The sequence below is a fragment of the Thamnophis sirtalis genome, unplaced genomic scaffold (genome assembly GCF_051295495.1).
Source record: "Thamnophis sirtalis isolate CommonGarterSnake01/CBP01778 unplaced genomic scaffold, rThaSir2_p1.2 scaffold_5, whole genome shotgun sequence".
Taxonomy (NCBI): Eukaryota; Metazoa; Chordata; class Lepidosauria; order Squamata; family Natricidae; genus Thamnophis; species Thamnophis sirtalis.
The window spans coordinates 2601519-2614047 of record NW_028261385.1 but is presented as its reverse complement, the minus strand read 5'-3'; the positions used below and the strand labels follow the sequence as shown (position 1 = coordinate 2614047).

The 12529-nt window shown below is 52.7% G+C and overlaps 1 non-coding gene across 1 annotated transcript; it reads right to left on the bottom strand.

Moving 5' to 3' along the window:
* Nucleotides 1-6225: 6225 nt before the first annotated feature.
* LOC106553362 (uncharacterized) lies at nt 6226-10911 on the bottom strand. The gene is made up of 3 exons (XR_015696819.1): nt 10713-10911; nt 7557-7634; nt 6226-7192 (listed from the first exon to the last, which is right to left on the bottom strand). It is a non-coding gene; the product is annotated as an uncharacterized LOC106553362 (transcript).
* Nucleotides 10912-12529: the final 1618 nt, after the last annotated feature.

Genomic DNA, 12529 nt, shown 5'->3' with positions numbered 1-12529 from the left:
CAACCATACAATTATTATAGGTTTTCTGTATTATTTTTTTTGAAAATATGTGTTTTCCGATGGTCTTAGGCGACCCCTGTGAAAGGGTTGTTTGACACCCCCCCCAAAGGTGTCCCGACCCACAGGTTGAGAACCACTGTCCTAGATCTTCTTCCCAGATGCACTGGACTCCAGTATCCATAATCCCCAGCCAGAAGGATGATATGCAAATCAGAGGCGGTTGACAGAAGCCAGGCAGGAAAGAGGAGCTATGAAGGCCGTTTTACCCTATTGAGAACCTGGTGTGTTTGTGTGTGTGTGTGTGTGTGTGTGTGTGTGTGTTTTTGTTGCTGCAGATGGTGGCCGAGATCATCGGGGCCAAAGAGCAGGCGTGCGGGTGAAATCGGCCAGGGGCCAAAGCAGAGACCAGCCTCCAGTTCCCATCATGGCGATGTTGTCTTGCGGTTTCTTGACAAATGGGACAAATTCTGCAGAAAAGGCTTAGCGGAATCAAGTTTGGCGCCAGGACTGTGAACTGGAACAAGGCTTCCGTCCCCTTGGACGCTCTGGGCTTTGCCCCCTCCCACCCTGACGGAGCGGCTGCTCGGGAGTTTCAGGCCAGCCCAGACGCTCCCTGGAAGCATGACGCATGAACTCCCTCCTTGCTGGACGGCTTTATTGGACTCACAGGCTCCGGAGGCTTACCAGGATGGCCTCCTGAGGGGGTCCCAGGTGCAGACAGCTTTTGTGGTTTCCTCCTCGGGGTGAAGCTGAGGAAAGGCTCCCCTTTGGGCTGCTCTTCAAGGGCTACCCACAAGGGCCACGGACCATGGGTCCAAAGGGTGAGCATGAGCAGAACTGCAATGCACATGCCATGCTCCCCAGCACATAAAAAGGACCCACCATTTCAATGTGGTTGGCAGCCCCTGCGGATGCCTCTGCCATCCACCCATGGTCAGTTCGGAAGGAGGAAGATCCTGGCTGCCACCCGCTTCCTTAGTGGAGGCATCCACCTCTTGGGAAGAAGGCTTCATCCTGGCCCTGGAGCTGGTGGGCAGCATCAGCCGCAGCTGCCAATAGACAGTTTCACTTGGTTCGCCCACGTCCAGCCGCCTGCAGTCCAAAGAGATGCGAAGTCTCTCAAGGGCCCCATCGCAGCCTTGAAGGAAGAAAGCAGAGATGTTGTCACCAGGAGGGAAAGAAGGTGAGGAGGACCCCTCTGGGCAGCTGGGCCGAAGAGGGTGCGCTGCATGTGAAAAGGGTCTGGGGTCCTGGTGGATCGCAGGCTGAACATAAGCTGGGGGGGCTATGAGGTGGCAGCAAGACGGGCAAGGACAATTCCGGGCCACATTGACAGAATCAGAAGGTCAAAGACACCTTTGCTCTTCCCGGTTCTGCATGGGGAAAACCGCTCCAGAATGCTGCACCCCCTTTTCAGGAAGGGTTTGGGCAAATGGGGGGGGAGGGGAGAAAACAAAATGAGCAGATATGGGGGGGAGCGGCTGATTTGCTGAGTCTGGAGAAGGAAGTCTGGGGAAGTGGGGGGGGGGGGCTGAAGAGGCAGAGATCAAAGCCAGGCACAGAGATTTTGGGCTTCAATTTCAGATTTTGGCTGGGTATCAGGAAGAATTTCTTAAGGGCAGAAAATGCCCCCCTGTGGGCCAGAGGGAGCTTTGGGGAGATTTGTAGATTTGTAGATTTATTTATTTATAGGCCGCCCTTTTCCCTGAGGGGACTCAGGGCGGCTTACAATCAAAAAGGAAGGGGAGTGTAGGACAATACGAAAAAAGAAATGTGCACAAAGTAAATTAGACAATAAAACTCAACATTCACTCAGCATTCGGGAGGGGCGAAAATAAGATTATCCCCAGGCCTGACGGGTTAGCCAGTTCTTGAGGGCTGTGCGGAAGGCCTGGACGGTGGTGAGGGTACGAATCTCCACGGGGAGATTGTTCCATAGTGTCGGAGCCGCAACAGAGAAGGCTCTCCTCCGAGTAGTCGCCAGTCGGCACTGACTGGCGGATGGAATACGGAGGAGGCCAACTCTATGCGATCTGATGGGACGCAGGGAGGTAATTGGCAGAAGGCGGTCTCTCAAATAGCCAGATCCACTACCATGGAGCGCTTTATAGGTGGTGAGTAGGACCTTGAAGTGCACCCGGAGATCAACAGGTAGCCAGTGCAGCTCACGGAGGATCGGTGTTATGTGGGCGAACCGTGGTGCGCCCACGATCACTCGCGCGGCCACATTCTGGACTAGCTGAAGTCTTCGGATGCTCTTCAAGGGCAGCCCCATGTAGAGCACATTACAGTATTCCAGCCTAGAGATCACAAGGGCTCGAGTGACTGTTGTGAGGGCCTCCCGATTCAGGTAGGGCCGCAACTGGCGCACCAGGCGAACCTGGGCAAATGCAAGAGCAAGAGGCTGCCAGGAGGTTCTAAGGGTGGATTTTGCTCTACAGCACCCTGAATGGGGCGGGGGGGGGGGGAAGAGAAGGGGCCCCAATGAGATCCAGAGTCCTCGTGTCACCTTCCATAATGTGGAAGGAATCAGAATTCCCAGATCTGTGATGCGGGAGAGGAGTCTGCGCTTTCTCCCTCCCTTCCTGGAGAGGGTCTGTTGGCATTCTTTAAGGGGGTTGCGTACCCATTGTGGGAGGGGTCCTCAGGACTGGCTGCCCTCTCGCAGATGAATCTGTAGTTTGTTGATGATCTTTCTGACCGCAGTTGCCCATTGTGCATGACCCCGTTGTAGTAGTCGTAGTAGTTGTGTAGAGTTTCACTGGAATGTTTAAAAGACACTTATGAAGAAGCCCCAAAGTCAACATATTCACAGATTTCTTTCTTTCTCTGCTAAATGTGAAACACAAATTCTGCAGCAGCCGAATTCCCCAAGTGGACTAAAGCAGGTAAAGGACGCCAGAGACGGTGGCAAGAGAGTTTCTCTGCCGAGCAACTGCCAAGACCCAAATGGGGATCTTTGTGCCATGCAAACACGGGACCTGTGTTAAAAACAGCCCTCTCCGTGGGCACGGGGCTTCCCTTCAGATGTGACAAGCTTTTCACTTTTGTGCTGCCTTTGAGCCGCTCTTGACACCTCCCTCTGCTGCAGTTTCAGAGGGGCCCTGGGCTCCCCATTCCCAGTGCTGAAAGGGGGCACCCACTTCTGTGACCCGTCAAAACCGCGTTCCACAAAAGCGCGGTCGACGAAATCGCGTATGTGATGTCAGCACAACGCGACGAAAAAGATCGAAAAATTGAAATAAAAATTAAATTACAGCAAGCCGATTCACATAAAGGTAAGGGTTAGGTTAAGGGTTAGGGTTAGGGTTAGGGTTAGGTTAAGGGTTAGGGTTAGGGTTAGAGCGTTAGCGTTACGTTTAGCGTTAGGTTAAGGGTTAGCGTTAGGTTTTTCGTTAGGTTAAGGGTTAGGTTTAGGGTTAGGTTTAGGGTTAGGTTTGGGGGGGTTAGGGTAAGGTTTTCACTTTATTTTTACATTTTTCGATATTTTTCGTCGCGCTGTGATGACGTCACATACGCGCTTTCGTCGACCGCGATTTTGTCGTCCGCGGTTTTGTGGTGGAACCCCCACTTCAGGTCACCTGAAGCAAGACTACGTCTCCCCGTTCCCAGTCTGAGGCCTTGAACCAGTGCAGCAAACTGGCTCTCGCCTGGGAAATAAAGGTAAAAGTTTGCCCCGTCTGGCTCCAGGGGGCGATGTTCCTCGCCGTTTCTTGGCCGAGGGAGCCAGCATTGTCCAAAGACATTTCCGTGGTCATTGGCCAGCATGGCTGTCGCCTTGAGGCCCATGGAACGCTCCTCAGAGTCTCACTTGCTTGGGGGTGTCAACCCTGACATTGTCACAGGAATGGCACCTATTTATCTAGTTGCATTTTCATGCTTTCAAATGGTTAGATAGGCAGGAGCTGGGCAAGAACGGGAGCTCACTCCGCCTCGTGGCGCTCGGGTATCGACCCCGGGCTGTCAGCTTTCCAGCTGACAAGCTCAGTGGCTTTAACCACTGAGCCGTTGGGCCCCCATCACCTGGGAAATAGAGCAATGGAAAAGCACCGTAAGCAAGTTAAACAAGGAGGGAGGAAAGGACCTTTCATGGGTCCCAGAGAGATCTGGGGCACTGACAGCTGTTGAGGTCCTCCTTGCGAAAGAAATAGAAGATAAGAAACGACAGGAGAAAAATGCACCAAGGAAGAGCAGTCAAGCAGTTTGAATACCTCTCAGTTCATAAAAGAGGCCAAACTCGGCATCTTCCAGGCGATGCAGATAAAACAACCCGCCCTCAATCCTTCCAAAGCAGCCTAGGAAGGAGCCCGGAACCAGGAAATGCAAACCTGGGCTGGGTGGTCCGGGGGGGGGTGTATGGAAGGGGCGGGGGGGGGTTTTAAAAGTCTCCCTGCAGAGCTGCCTCCACACCTTCACTCCCAGCAGCCGAGCACTTCTGCCAGAGACCTGGAGGGAGAGCCAGGATCTCCAGTGGGCAGAGTGACTGCCTGCTTCCCCAGGGCAGCCTCCTCTGCCACTCCACCCCCCAGCCTCCACCACTCACCCTTTATAGCGGGAACCATCCACCCACTTCCAGACTTTTTTACTGTCTTTCTGAAGTCCGACCCAGAAGGAATTTGAACCCGAGGAACTCTAGAAAGGAGCAAAGTAATAAACTGGTAGCCAGCAGGGTTTGTTAAAAACAGATCATGCCAAACCAATCCTTATTTCATTCTTCAACGTAGTGACTGAATTAGCAGACCAGTGAAATGCTGAGGACATAATATAGTTATGTAGTTTCTGTAGCTGCTCCGGGTCTGTGGAATGAGCTACCAGCAGAAATCCGGACCCTTCCCACTCGTGGCCTTCCAAAAAGCCACCAAAACCTGGCTGTTCCGACAGGCCTGGGGTTGCTGATTTTTAAATCAGGCCCAACCCCCAGTTTTAACCCTAATGTATGTTGTGTTTTGAATTGTTTTTTTTTTTTGTTCTTTCCCCTATTTGTCAATTTTATTTTTATCTTGTATTTGTGAGCCACCCGGAGTCCTTCGGGATTGGCGGCATATAAACTCATTAAATTACAAATTACAAGTCAACCAAGTAGACCACAACCTACTTCTTGGTAAGCTAGAAAAATGGGGGATAGACAGCATCACCACCAGGTGGATTCGTAACTGGCTGACAAATCGTACTCAATGGGTAGTCCTTAATGGTACTACGTTAAGGTGACCAGATTTTTCAGATTGGTAAAGAGGGACGCCTTTGACCGGGGGGGGAGGGAGCTGGCCGCGGCGTTACTGCCAGCCCGCGGCCTCACTAGGGACGTCTGGTCACCTTAATTATACACATCCTCTCTCTCTCTATCCATCCATCCGTCTGTCTGTCTATCTGCCTGCCTATCTGTCTATCTGGTTATGGTATCCCTCTCCCTCTTTCCCCTCTCTTTCTCCATCCATCTATCTGCCTGCCTACCTATCTCTCTCTCTTTCTCTCTATCCATCCGTCTATCTGCCTGCCTATCTGTCTATCTAGTTATGGTCTCTCTCTCTCTCTCTCTTTCTCTCTCTCTCTCTCTCTCTCTCTCTCTCTCTCTCTCCTCTCTCCCTCTCCCTCCTCATCTCATTATCATCTATCTCAGTGTTTCTCCACCTTGAAGACTTGAAAGTACGTGGACTTCAACTCCCAGAATTCTATAAAGTGGGTTTTTTGAGAACGGCCCGGGACGCGGGAAAAATTATGAAAAGGCGTTCCTGTCCCGCCAAATGCGGGATGTCTGGTCACCCTATACTACGTCTACATGGAGGGAAGTAAGCAGTACCAAAAGGCCCAGTACTCAGTATCTCCATAAGTGACTTAGATGAAGGAATAGAAGGGGAACTTGCCAAATTTGCGGATGATACCAAGCTGGCACGAATAGCCAAAATCCTAATGATAGGCTGAAGATCCAGATGGATCTTGACAAACTTGAACTCTACAGCGTGTGAAGAGGCAAAATTCTGCTCATACATTCTAAGCATAAGTTGGTGCTGCTCCGTTGAGACTGGGGGTGTGAGGGGGGATGCCGAATCTTATGGAGGGAACACATCCCCCCCCGAGGCTCTTTGCTCCACCTTTCCTCACCTGGGTGAATGCTTCACCCACAGCCTCCCAGAGCTCTCGCACCGACCAGGGCTCCGGGAGGACCAGCAGCCGCGAAGACTTCTCCTCGCAGGCCAACTTGCTCTGCCACCACGATATCTGATCTTCCGACGCCCACAGGCACCTCCAGCGGAACAGTGTCCATCCGTCGGGGCAGCACCCTAGAGGGAAGGTTCGGAGGGGTGAGTGGCGTCTGCTGGAGATTCCTCAGGTCCGCTCCACCCAGGGCCACTGAGGCCAAAAGGGGAGGACGACTGGGGAAGGGTCAGCACTGCTCCATGATGCGCCCCCGCCCCCCACTCCATCCCGCTGCTCTGAGCTGCCATCGAAGCAGCTGTAAGTTGGCCAGGGGGGGTGCGGGGTGCAACCAGCATCTCTGGGGAGTCCGTGACGAGGAGGCGGCATTTGCAACAGCTTAAGAGGAAGCTGGTCACGCTCTTGTTCCCCTGGTCCAGGCTGAGGAACCGATACTTTGGGGACGAGGTGTAAGATGCTCAGTGACGCCAGGCTCAGAATCTGGGGGCTGCTCATGCCAGGAAGTTACCAAATGTGGAGAAGCAAGCCCCCCACCCCACCCCATACGTGGGATTTGCCCACCCAGACCTCGCCTCCTGCTCAGGGGAGCCCCCCAAGGTCCCCAACCACGCAGGCTCTTCCAATGGCAGGAAGAGGGAGCCCAGACAGAGCCCAGATCCTACCAATCTTCTGGCAGGAGGAGGCCTGGTTGAAGTTGATCTCCAGGCTGGCCCACTCCCTCTGCAGGAGAGCCAGGCTGTGGTTGGCCTGGCCCAGCAGGAGTTCCTGGTGCTGCAGCTGCTGCCAAGTCTGGTTCTTGGCCGCCCGGCTCTGCCAAAGGGCCTCCGTGTGGAATTGAGCTCTTTCTTGGTGGAGTTGAGTTCCTTCTTGGTGGAGTTGAGCTCCTTCTGGTGGAGTTGAGCTCCTGCTCGGTCAGGCGCAGCCGGTGCTGGCTCTTCTCCAGGCTGTGCTTGTAGGTGCTGGGTTCTTTCTCCCAGGAAGAGGCTCTTGGCCGCGTGGTCGCGAGATGCTTGCTGGAGCTGCCGGGAGGCCTGCATGTCTGGAGGGAAAGTGGGCGCGGGTGAAGGTCTCGTCTCCGGGATCCTGGGCTGCCAGGTGGGAGACAGTTCTCAGGTCAGCAGCCCTGGCTCTCCCAGTGGTGGTGCCTCCTCTGTGGCGATGAGCAGGAGCTGAGTGTCCTCAGAGCAAGAGTCCCGCACAGGCAGAGGCTGCCCCACAGCCTCCCATAGTGGGGCTACCCTTGGTTTGCATGGGCACCTGCCCTCCCTCAAGTGCAGAGGGAGACACGATGACACCTCCAGGAGACCCTTCTTCTCTCCCCACCCAAGAATCTGGGCGTCTGCCCACTTGCTCCCCGGAGACTGCCGGGGTGCAGATTTATGCGTAAAGCAGCTGCTACTCACACTGGACGCCAAGCGTGATGTTGATGGCCAGAAGGACGAGGCAGAGGGCCAGGGCTCCCAGCATTGGGCGGGTTGTCACTGAAAGAAAAGTCCAGATCCTTCTTAGTGCAATGCCCCCCCGACCCCCCCCCTGCTCGGAAAATTGTTTCTTCCATAATGTGGAATAGAGGAGGGATCACCTGGTGTCCTATTAAAACAGTCGCTGCTGTTATCCCACAGCTGAGTAAAGCTGGAATAACGTCCAGTGACATAAAAAATAATAAATCTGCAAACTTTTCTCCAAAATCTGCCCCCCCCCTTTTTCGTGTAAATGTGTTTTATTTTCCATTTTCATTTTCGTACAGTCACACATATACTGTACAGAACCGGGGCCATATAACATTAAACAATAAACGCAGCCATTCCTCTTGTCGACAATGGTTCCACCACAAAACCGCGGAGGACAAAATCGCGCTCGACGAAAGCGCGCATTTGACGTCATCACAGCGCGACGAAAACATCGCGCTGTGATCGAAAATGTAAAAATAAAGCAAAAACCTTACCCTAACCCCCCCAAACCTAACCCTAAAGCTAACCCTAAACCTAACCTTAACCTAACCCTAAATCTAACCCTTAACCTAACCCTAAACCTAAACCCTAAACCTAACCCTTAACCTAACCCTTAAACCTAACCCTAAACCTAACCCTAAACCTAACCCTAAATCTAACCCTAAACGTAACCCTTAACCTAACGCTAAACCTAACGCTAACCCTTAACCCTAACGCTAAACGTAACCCTAACGCTCTAAAACCTAACCCTAACCCTTAACCTAACCCTAACCCTAACCCTAACCCTTACCTTTATGTGAATCGGCTTGCTTTAATTTTAATTTTATTTCAATTTTTAATTTTTTTCGTCGCGCTGTGATGACGTCAAATGCGCGCTTTCGTCGAGCGCGATTTTGTCCTCCGCGGTTTTGACGGGTCACGGTCGACAATACCCCCCAAAATAGAAACCCAATGTACCTCTTCGACCCTCCATACACCCTTTCTTTCGCCCCCCTCCAACTTTCCGTCTTCCCACCATCATTCCCCTCTACCCTACTTCCCCTCCCCCTCTACCACTCCTCTCTCCCGATACACTCCCTCCCTTCCTTCTCATCCTCCCTCCCATCCTCTCTCACACACCCCCTTTTTCTTTGTATCTCCTTTCTCCCCTTTCTGTCGCAAACACTTTCTCCATTTCCCTCTGATGTCTCTAGCCCCCCCCCACCACCACCACCACTTGCACGCCTAAACTGGACCAGCTCCAGAATAATGCCCAGTTCAAACACGGCTGTGTTTCCACTGCCAAAATAGCCTTTTTGTCCTGTCCCAAGCAGAACAATTGCAAAGTGTTGACTTTAAAAAAAGAAGAAGCGGGAGGTGAGAAACGAAACGGAGCTCTTCCCTCCCCATCAGTGAGAGGCTTGAGGGTCTCCACATCCCCCCACCCCCACAGCAACTTCTCTTTACAAAAGACTTTTTCCTTATCTCACTTGCTCAAAAGGAAGGAATTGGCTCCTTCAGATTTCTCACCCTCATCCCGTCGCCTTTCTATTATCCAGGCTCCCTTTTTCTTTCTCTCTTTCTAGCCCACCCAATGATTCAGTTTCGGGTATCAGAGAGGTGCCACAAAGAGGGTGTGGGCAACCTATTCTCCAAAGCACCAGAGGGCAGGAGAAGCAGCCACGGATGGAAACTAACCAAGGGGAGAAGCAACCTGAGAACCAAGGAGAAGTTTCCTAATGGTTAGGACAATTAACCAGAGAACGGTTTGCCTTCAGAAGTTGTGGGTGCTTCATCACTGGAGGTTTTCAAGAAGAGACTGGACCTCCACCTGTCGAAAGGGTACAAGGCAGGGGTGTCAAACTGAAGGGGCCTGGATCTGACTCGTGGGGTACTTAGATCTGGTCTGCGGGCTGCCCCGGAAACAGCAAGGACCATCCGCAGTGCTTCTGCCATTGCAAATGGGCTCCATTCACCCGGCCCTCCCGAGCTCCGTTTTCACTGGCAAAGGGTTGCAGGAGGCCATGGCAGCCGAAACGGAGCTCGGGAGCCTGTTTGGGCCACCACAGGCGCCTCCCGACAGGAGTGATGTTGAACTGGCCACGCCCATCCTGGCCACCCCGAGGTCAAACAGAACCCTGATGTGGCCCTCCCATGAAATCGAGTTTGAACCCCTGGTCTAGAATCTCCTGCTTGGAGGGGTGGGAGGGAGTAGGGTCTTAGGGGGGAGGGGGGGAGGGAGGATATATAGTATGTGCTAGATTTTAAAGTAACACGATTGCACTTGTATACTGTTGCTCTTTAATTCCAGTGTAAAAATAGGACAAGCTGAATATATTAATAGATAGTAGAAATACACCGAAGGGAGGAGTAGAGGGATAGAAGAAAGAGGGTAGAGAGGGTGGGTGAGAGGATGGGAGGGAGGGTGAGAAGGAAGGGAGGGAGTGTACTGGGAGAGAGGAGTGGTAGAGGGGGAGGGGAAGTAGGGTAGAGGGGAATGTTGGAGGGAAGATGGAAAGTTGGAGGGGGGCGAAAGAAAGGTGTATGGAGGGTCGAAGAGGTACATTGGGTCTTTATTTTGGGGGTATTATTGACAAGAGGAATGGCTGTGCTTATTGTTTAATGTTATATGGCCCCGGTTCTGTACAGTATATGTGTGACTGTACGAAAATGAAAATGGAAAATAAAACATATTTACAACATAGAAATCTCCTGCTTGAACAGGGGGTTGGACTAGAAGACCTCAAGCTCCCTTCCAACTCTATTCAATTGATTGATGCTTGAATAAAGTTTGGCTAGTTTTCCTCAACAATTTGATCCTTTCTTTGGTGAACAAAATTGCAGAGGGTTATTGAATTAAATCTTTCTTTCACCTTCATGTGAGCTTTCTCTCTCTTTATCTTTCTCTCTCTCCCTCATCTCTTTCCCCTCTCCTTTCCCCAGCTTTTCCTCTTTCGGTCCTTGCTGTGGCTCCTATTTTCTCAGCTGAAGTGAGCGGGTGGCTTAGCCTTGGAGAGAGGAACCAGCTGGGCATGTGCCAGCTGCAGTCTCCTGCCAGCTGTCCAGGCATAGGCAGGAGAGGCTTCTGCCAGCCTGGAGCTGGGGGGTGTGTGTGGTACAGCTACTCACCTGGTCTCCAGCGATGACAGGTGGTGGCCCAGCAGGGCAGTTCTGGGGTGTTCTTCAGGGTGCCACCCTCTGCCGCCTCTTTCTCCAGGCCAAGGGGTACCTGGAGGTTCTCATAGGTGAGCTCCCCTCATTGGGCTCTGGAAGACAAAGGGGGTCAAGAAGGAGGGGATGGACGGGAGCCCGGAAGGACCCTAACCAGGCTGACCCCTACCTCCCCATGGCTCTTCTCTGGAGGGCTTCTTGCAAAGCGCAGGTCAGCGTAGGTGATATCCCCAGCCATCCGGCTGCCCCCAAGGCAGCCCCAGAGCGGCCGAAAAGGAGTGAACTGCAGGCCAACAAGAGGCGTCTGCTCAATGCTCTCCTGGGGAGGCAGAAAGCAGAAGTGGCTCTCTGGTGGGTGGAAGCAGCTGGCTAAGCCCAGCCCCAAATTCCCGCAACTCTGGGCCCTGTGGGAAGCCCCAAAGCTCCGTCTCCAGGGACTGAACTGCTGCCTCCGTGGACTTTCCCAGCCCAGCGAGACACGAGCGCTCGGCTTCCCCCCACTGAATGGCCCAGCTCTGCAGCCTCCCAGGTGAGCCAGAGGTTCTGGGAGGGGAATCGCTTGGTTCTGCAGTGCCGTTGCCAGCTCTTAGTGACCACATCGACCTTCTCCGAGACCACCGTCCCTCCCTGGTCCTCCAGTCTCCCCAGGGCGCTTCCATTGTCGGTCCCCCGGGCTGCTGGCCCCGTGGCACGACAAAACCGCGGTCCACTAAAGCGCGCCCGATTAAAGCGCGTACCTGACGTCATCAGCAGCGCGACAACAGCGACCGCGGAGAAAAAAGGGCGCTTTAAAAAGCGCTTTTAAAGCAAGCCGATTCACGTTAAGGTAAGGGTTAGGGTTAGGGTTAGGTTAAGGGTTAGGGTTAGGTTAAGGGTTAGGGTTAGGGTTACGTTAAGCGTTAGGGTTAGGGTTAGGTTAAGGGTTAGCGTTAGGTTTAGCGTTAGGTTAACGGTTAGGTTTAGGGTTAGGTTTAGGGTTAGGTTTGGGGGGGTTAGGGTAAGGTTTTCGCATTAATTTTAACTTTACCGCTCACAGCGTGATGTTTTCCGTCGCGCTGTGATGACGTCAGGTACGCGCTTTCTCGTCGAGCGCGCTTTAGTCTACCGCGGTTTTGTGGTGGAACCGCTGGCCCCCTTCCTTCCACCTTTCCCAGCCTCAGAGCCCCTCTGGGGATCTGGGTCTTTGCAAAATTGGGTCTCAAGTCATAGTTTAACTATGGCATCCCAGGGATTGCCAGGCAGGACTCTGATCTTCGGAGCGAGCTGATCCAGGCGTTTCCCAAGCCCCCTCTTGACGGCCCTTCATGATGTTTGTAGGTGGAGGCAATCAGGATAGCTGAGAATCTTCTCCTTCAGGCTTTTCCTGCCAGCTTCTCGCCTGCAGCGAATTCCTTGGCTGCCCGATTCCTTCACAATCACCCCTGCAGGATCTTCATGGCGGTTCCACCACAAAACTGCGGTAGACAAAAGCGCGCTCGACGAAAGCGCGTACGTGACGTCCATCACAGCGCGACAAAAACATCGTGCTGTGAGCGGATAAATTTAAAATAAAGCGAAACCTTACCCTCACCCCCCAAACCTAACCCTAAACCTAACCCTAAACCTAACCCTTAACCTAACCCTAAACCTAACCCTAAACCTAACCCTAACCTAACCCTTAACCTAACCCTAAACTAACCCTTAACCTAACACTAAACCTAACCCTAACGCTTAATGTAACCTAAACCTAACCCTAACCCTTAACAACCCTAAACCTTACCTTTATGTGAATCGGC